Genomic DNA, 7,500 nt, shown 5'->3' on the forward strand with positions numbered 1-7,500 from the left:
TAAAATTAGAGACTGGAAGGAATATACATTCATTTATTTCTTAAAACAATGTAAATTGGCTAAAAATTATATTTGCTGATCATTTATATACAAGCCCACATCTTCTATGAAGTACAATTTTCCTAAACATTCTGTTTTATAAGTAATCAAAGTCTGCCGTCATCAACTTACCCAAAAACTTTCTTACGAAGCTCAATGCTCATTGCGAAGAACATGGCAAATGTATTTCCATCTACCCCTCACCCTATTCTCATCCATATATGGCACACGGGTAGTTTAGTAGAGTTTCATTTCTAATCCTGTCCTGCCAATAAAATTTCAATATTCTTCTGAGGGATTTGTTCTCGAATCCACAAAATTTGTTGGATATTTTCTCATTGTCATACAACGACTCAAGTCCCTAGGGTAAAACCAATCTCAATAAACTCATACATAGACTGATTTTCTCTGTAATTTCCGTTTATTTAGTTTCCATATTTTACTTCACAAAGCAATTGTCCGATTTACTTTTTTCAATCTTCCATTAAACTTAAATTCTAAAGATCGTTTACAGTATATAAGATATCATAGCTCCTGAATATGTGAATGATTCCACTTAACTGATACTTTCTCCATTCAATGATATTTTATCTTCCATTGCATATTCCATTCTCATCATTTCTTACTCTATATACCGTGAGCCCAACGTCATGTGATATTCCATGCACTCTGGTAAGCAATCATTGTAAGTCCTCTGGTGTTCTCCTAATAAGGACATCGTCGTCGGCATACTCTACGTCAGCTAAAATCCTGTTACTAATCTAGCACGATCATTCTCAACCATCACCAACTGAGCAATGCATTACAAAATCTATGAGGAGGATAATAGACATAAGTAACAATACCTACCTTGGAGAACTCTACTGTTCACTTGAAACTCGATTAATAGGACTCCACTAACATCAACTTTGCACTTGTTATGTTCATGAAGAGACTTAATCAAATTTACATACTCAATAGGAATTCCGTAATAACGCAGGACTCTCCACAAAATTGGCCGGTGCACACTATCAATAGGATTTTTATAGTCCACAAATGAAATGAAAAGATGATTTCTATATTCTACACTTTGCTGTACCATATGTCTTGAAATGAAAATTTGGTCAGTACAACTTCTACCTCTTCTAGATACTGCTTGTTCCTCTCTCAGCTTTACATCATTCCTTTTCTTTATTCTCTTTAGAATGAGCGTACTATATATTTTCACAACAATATACGTGAATTTGATACAAAACTTATCTAAAAAAAAGCAGCTGCCTGTATCACTAAAAATCTGTAATAATTATATGAACTTCAAAATTATATTTCAATAAATAAACTTGAACTTTGTGTAAAAAATTCACATTTCATATTAATAAGATATGTTTTTTTTTTGTTAATATTAAAGTATATATTTGCATTCACTTCACTTGTTTTTAAGGTCTTAATAGTTGTCAGCCAAACTTGAAAATATGCGTTTAATGGTCAATGAATTCTAGAAATTTGGCTACCGCTGCTTAGGGGTGCTGCAATATAATATGCACTATATATATATATATATATATGTATATATATATATGTATATATATATATATATATATACATACATATATATATATATATATATATACATATATACATACATACATATATATATGTATATATATATATATATATATGTATGTATATATATATATATATATATATGTATATATATATATATATATATACATACATATATATATAATATATATATGTATACGTATATATATATATATATATTTATATATATATATATATATATATATGTGCAGAAGAACCACAGGGAAAATGAAAATACGAAATATACGCTTAAGTCCTGACTAGTTTCGTGATACTTCTTCAGAGGACTGATTGATTGAGAGAGGTTTCTTTACATTCTATAGGGAAAGCAAACGTACGAACATACATATAGAGATTTAGAGAGCAATGACACTCCATTACCAGCTACCTAGGCTTGGGTCAGGTGGGCGGAGACCCCAAGCTCATTAGACACCTGCCAAAAAGGGTCATCTCAGGCTGCGGGTAAATTGTTGTTTTTTGACTCTCAGTACAGTTTATTTATATAAAAACACGGTAGCCTTATCTATATAATACATAAGCAAAACATACACATACATACATATATATATATATATATATATATATACACACATACACATACATACATATATATGCATATATACATTTATATACATACAATATTTATATCTTAAACATATAATCATGTACAGTATATATCAATACTTATATCTAGCATAACACTAAATAGTGCCAATGTACTTATGCATACTATATAAAATAATTGTACCCTTTAATGAATGGTAGCTTAGGTCTAAATATTAATTTCACAGCGACGTTAATTATTCACAATACATTCAATTCTACATTAAGTGGTTAATGTTTTTTTATATAGCTTACAAATCTCTTTTATATAGTATGCATAAGTACATTGGTACTATATAGTGTTATGCTAGATATAAGTATTGATAAATACTGTACATGATTATATGTTTAAGATATAAATATTGTATGTATATAAATGTATATATGCATATATATGTATGTGTATGTATGTGTATATATATATGTATATGTATATATATATATATATATATATGTGTGTATGTATATGTATGTGTATATATATGTATGTGTATGTATATATGTATGTATGTATATGTATGTGTATATGTATGTATATATATATATATATATATATATGTATGTGTATGTTTTGCTTATGTATTTATATAGATAAGGCTACCGTGTTTTTATATAAATAAACTGTACTGAGAGTCAAAAAACAAGAATTTACCCGCCACCTGAAATGACCCTTTTTGGCAGGTGTTTATTGAGCTTGAGGTCTCCGCCCACCTGACCCAAGCCTAGGTAGCTGGTAAGGGAGTGTCATTGCTCTCTAAATCTTTATATGTATGTTCGTACGTTTGCTTTCCCTATAAAATGTAAAGAAACCTCTCTCAATAAATCAGTCCTCAGAAGAAGTATCACGAAACTAGTCCGGACTTAAGCGTATATTTCGTATTTTCATTTTCCCTGTGGTTCTTCTGCATCTGAGCATCACGTTTTCCTATGATTTTTACACACACACAAACACACACACACACACACACACATATATATATATATATATATATGTATATATATATATATATCTATATATATATACATATGTATGTATATATATATATATATATATATACATATATATATATATATATATATAAATATATATAGATATAGATATACATACATATATATATATATATATATAGTTAGTGTGATTCTGAGATTTTCTAGGGTTTTATTACTTGTAGATGTTCATGGTCTTAAATATAATTCTGTTTGGAAGAAGACCTCTGATTTTGAAGTTTTATCAATGGGTCATGGATTCAATATACTTAATTTTTATTTTGTATCTGTGGTAATAGAGTGAAATACACATCATGATCCAAAGGTGATGTACGAGCTGCCAGCTAGGTAATATCTGAGAAGCAAGGTGAATGTAACTAACTTTATTTGAACAGTCAGTGAGCTTTTTATAAAACAGTTTTAGTGTAACAAGCTCACAAAAATTAAAATAGAGTAATGTAGGATAAAAGGCTCTTACCAGTTCGGATAACAAAGATGTCTCTAGCACGATATACAGTAATAAAAAAGCTACAATGTACAAATGTAAAATTTGTGCTGTACATGGCTTCCCCACATAAATGACATTCATGTGAAATAGGGTGCCCAGCTCTTGAGAAGCGTACTGTGGACTGGTCTTATGGTGGGAAGTATGCAGGTTTTTTAGTAGGAATGCTTTTTGTGTATAGCGCATAATTTGGAAAGAGCCCATTCAAGTGGGCGTTAATACTGGTATCCTAGATGTCCACTTCATCAAGAGTGGAGGTGTTGATGGAGTACTCAAATGTGGTGAAGTAGCTCTCTATTAAGGTCGTGACTTTGGTCATGATGTTCTTCATCGGCTAAATATCGACATCGGGGATGGCGGTGCATACAATCTCAGGTAGTCGTCGTACCAAAAGTTGAAGAAGTAGATTCCCTTTACAAAAAAAAAAAAAAGGCGTTTGTGTTTGGTTGCAGGCGAGCGATACTGCTCATCCCACTGAAGGCAAGGGAAGCCTATTGGTTCCCGAAAGGTTGTTAAGAGAGCTGGAACAATTCTGCTTTGTGGGCGACAGGCAGTGGTAAATACTGTACCCTTCTAAGAGTTTTGATTCATAGGCGTCGCATGTTGGTGTGCTATCTCCCTGCTTGCATAGCCAATAGCAGATTTCCGGGTAAATAGCTTTAGGGATACCCACAAGAATGTAATCTGCTTTGGTGCTTGACTAAGTTAAGCCCTTCATGCAAAACTGGACATCAGCATGATGGAATCATACGAACGCTTTTACGCTAGTGAAAGATAGTAGTTTCAGTGGCGTAGGATTGATAGTATACTCAGAGTTTGAGTAGGGCTTCATCTAACAGTAAGACATAGTGGTGCGGGGAGAGGCGGGAAAGAACTGAACATTCCTTTGGTCACCAATGTACGAACTGCCAGATACATAGTAACTGAGAATCGAGGTAACTGCAGGTAACTTTATATCTACACTGAGCCAGCTTTTTATACAAAAGTTTCAGTGTATGAAGGTCAAAACAATAAAAAAAGGTTCCAACCAGTTATGTTAACAAAAAGGTGTAAAGCGCGATATACAATAAAAATAGAGGACAAAAAATGTCGTTACAATGAACAAGTATGGAACACATACGGTACAGTGGTACATCTTCTTCCAATATTTGGTGAAAACTTAAAAGGTTTCTCACTATTCGAATAACGATGCAGTACCAGAAGGAATTATATGATGAATTTAATTTATGTTTTGAAAATAAAGGAATTAATCATATAAAAGCACCCTAATTACCATAAAAGTAAAGTGCTGAAATTGATAAATTTTCCATATGATCAACCATATGATCTATTCTATTTATTTTTGTTATAAGTGAAGTATTATCATTTCGATATATCTAAATTTATTAGCTAAAAACATAAAGTAAATCTATTTCATTCTTAAGATAGATCATGTCTCTAATTCAGAGCTTCAAATAAAATATATATATATATATATATATATATATACATATATATATATATATATATATATATAAATCACCCCAAAAATATAACATATCGTCCATAAAAAAATAAAAAATAAATATTGCATGTAAAAATCTACAAAATACAATAAAAATAGTTCCACGCTTTTATTCGCAAGACCTCTGCAACTAAATTACGGAATACCCCAAAGTGCAAATAAATCAGATCAACATCAGTATTACACAGCCTCTTCAATAACTTCCCTCTAGTTTCGGGTATAACAGACTTTTTGGGCAGGACAGGGGTAGGAATAGATATTCCTTCATCCCTCGATTCTACTTCTCCGGGTTTATGGCACAATTTCCCAACACAACTGACCACAACAGTTTCACCATTTTTTGGAAAAATCACGACTACACTGGCACTTCCAACTATCAAGTGATGGCCACAACCGTTTTCCAGAGAAAATAATTAATTTTCCAGCCCATCTCTTATATCATTAAGTATAAGGTATTCACATCTACATATTCTCTAACACTGCCTATATTCAGCCACTTGCCACTCGGAAACCGCCCAGGCCCCTGCAATCATGAATCATATAAATACATAAATAATACAGCATACGCCTGACGGATCTCACATGATCTATTTAACCTCTAAAGGTTTTTAGGTTCATTCAGAAGTATGTTATACGTATTGCCACACTTAGCTGAATTACCACAACACTTTACATATACATTTAGCATCAACATAAGAACACATTGATATCATCAAATTTATCTAAAACACGTCAAAAGAAGAAATGAGGTCTGTTTAAACAACAACGTCAACAAAGGAAAAAAAATATACTCGTCAATTCGAGGAATGTCACCTATTCAGGGATATGGAGGAACACTCTGATTGACAAATTTTGAAAACTACCTCTTCCGGCACCACATGTATGTGTGCCTGATGATGTTCAGGCACTGTGCCATTAATAATGCTTTGTATCACAACAGTGTTAGATTTAACCATATTTACTCGTTACGGACCCATATACGCGGGCTCTAGTTTTTTTTTCCTAAGTTGTAATCATTTCAAATACACAGGATTGCCCAAAAATACTTTTACCGGTGCAGTTTTGAACCCACCAATATACTTTGAGCTGTGTTTTTCCTTACCTCTTTTAAAAAACCTTTCAGTGGTATTCATTACTCTCCTCAATAGATTCAATAAATATGCACCATATTGCTCAGTTGAATAAGCTGACATTGTTGCGAATTATTGACAACAGTAAATGGTAAAAAAGGATCCTGTCCTTAGACTAAAAAGAAAGTTTTGTCCCAGAAAAGCATTATATGCAATACACAAAGCTATCTCAGATGTAGGAAGAATGGCGTACCAGTGAAGGGGGTCATCAGCCACTAAGTAACATAATATTTGGACTACTTCCCTATTATGCAACTCCACTAAGCCATACCTGAAGGCCTTTATGTGGTCACTGAAAAGGGTTTAATCATCATCAAGTCAGTGACCGATTTCATCACCTTATTTATAAATTCAAGACCATTATCGCATATCAAAATTTTCGGGCAACCAAAGTTGAAAGAGCACAGCACAGAGGCTAATGAATTTGCTGATTTATCCAACATTGCGTAAGTATGAGTTTACCGAGTAAATACTTCCACGAAAACACATATATATATATATATATATATATACATGTGTTGTCTTAAACCAGTAGGAAATGGTCCTACAACATCCATATGAACTCTATAAAGTTCAATAGAAATCACAGGCCACTTTCAGGCTTCCGGTACAGTATTTTTATGTTCTTTGAAACAGTTACAAGCATGACAGCATTTTATATAACTATAAATTTTCTCATTCCTGACCAAAAGAAGGATTCACATACTCTCCTTAATGCTTTAGCAATCCCTAAATGCCCTGCACGCGGACTTGCATTTACAGTGTGGATAGCTCGATTGATTAAAGAGAGAGGAAGAACTACCTGTGCACAGAATTCCCCTACCCTCTTCTCGTAAGCCCAATATAAGATATTATTTTCTATAAAAAAGTTCTCATGAGGCATATTCAGAAATGATGGATAACTCTCTGATTCCCCAATAATCCCTGATCGCACTCTTTCCATCCATTACTCTTCTTTCTCTCCCTCTCGGACTTCTTTTATGCCCAACCTCCCACGTCAATCCAATCAGCATCATCAGGACATTCATTCTGGATGCCCCTGGTTATGTCCATGGCCATCCACATATATTTGCCTTCACTTCTTACATCTCTCTATCGGATCCAGTTTTCTGATTGCTCCTCGTGTGAATTCACATCCCGTTCTCTGTTTT

This window comes from Palaemon carinicauda, chromosome 16 (assembly GCF_036898095.1).
Source record: "Palaemon carinicauda isolate YSFRI2023 chromosome 16, ASM3689809v2, whole genome shotgun sequence".
Classification (NCBI taxonomy): domain Eukaryota; kingdom Metazoa; phylum Arthropoda; class Malacostraca; order Decapoda; family Palaemonidae; genus Palaemon; species Palaemon carinicauda.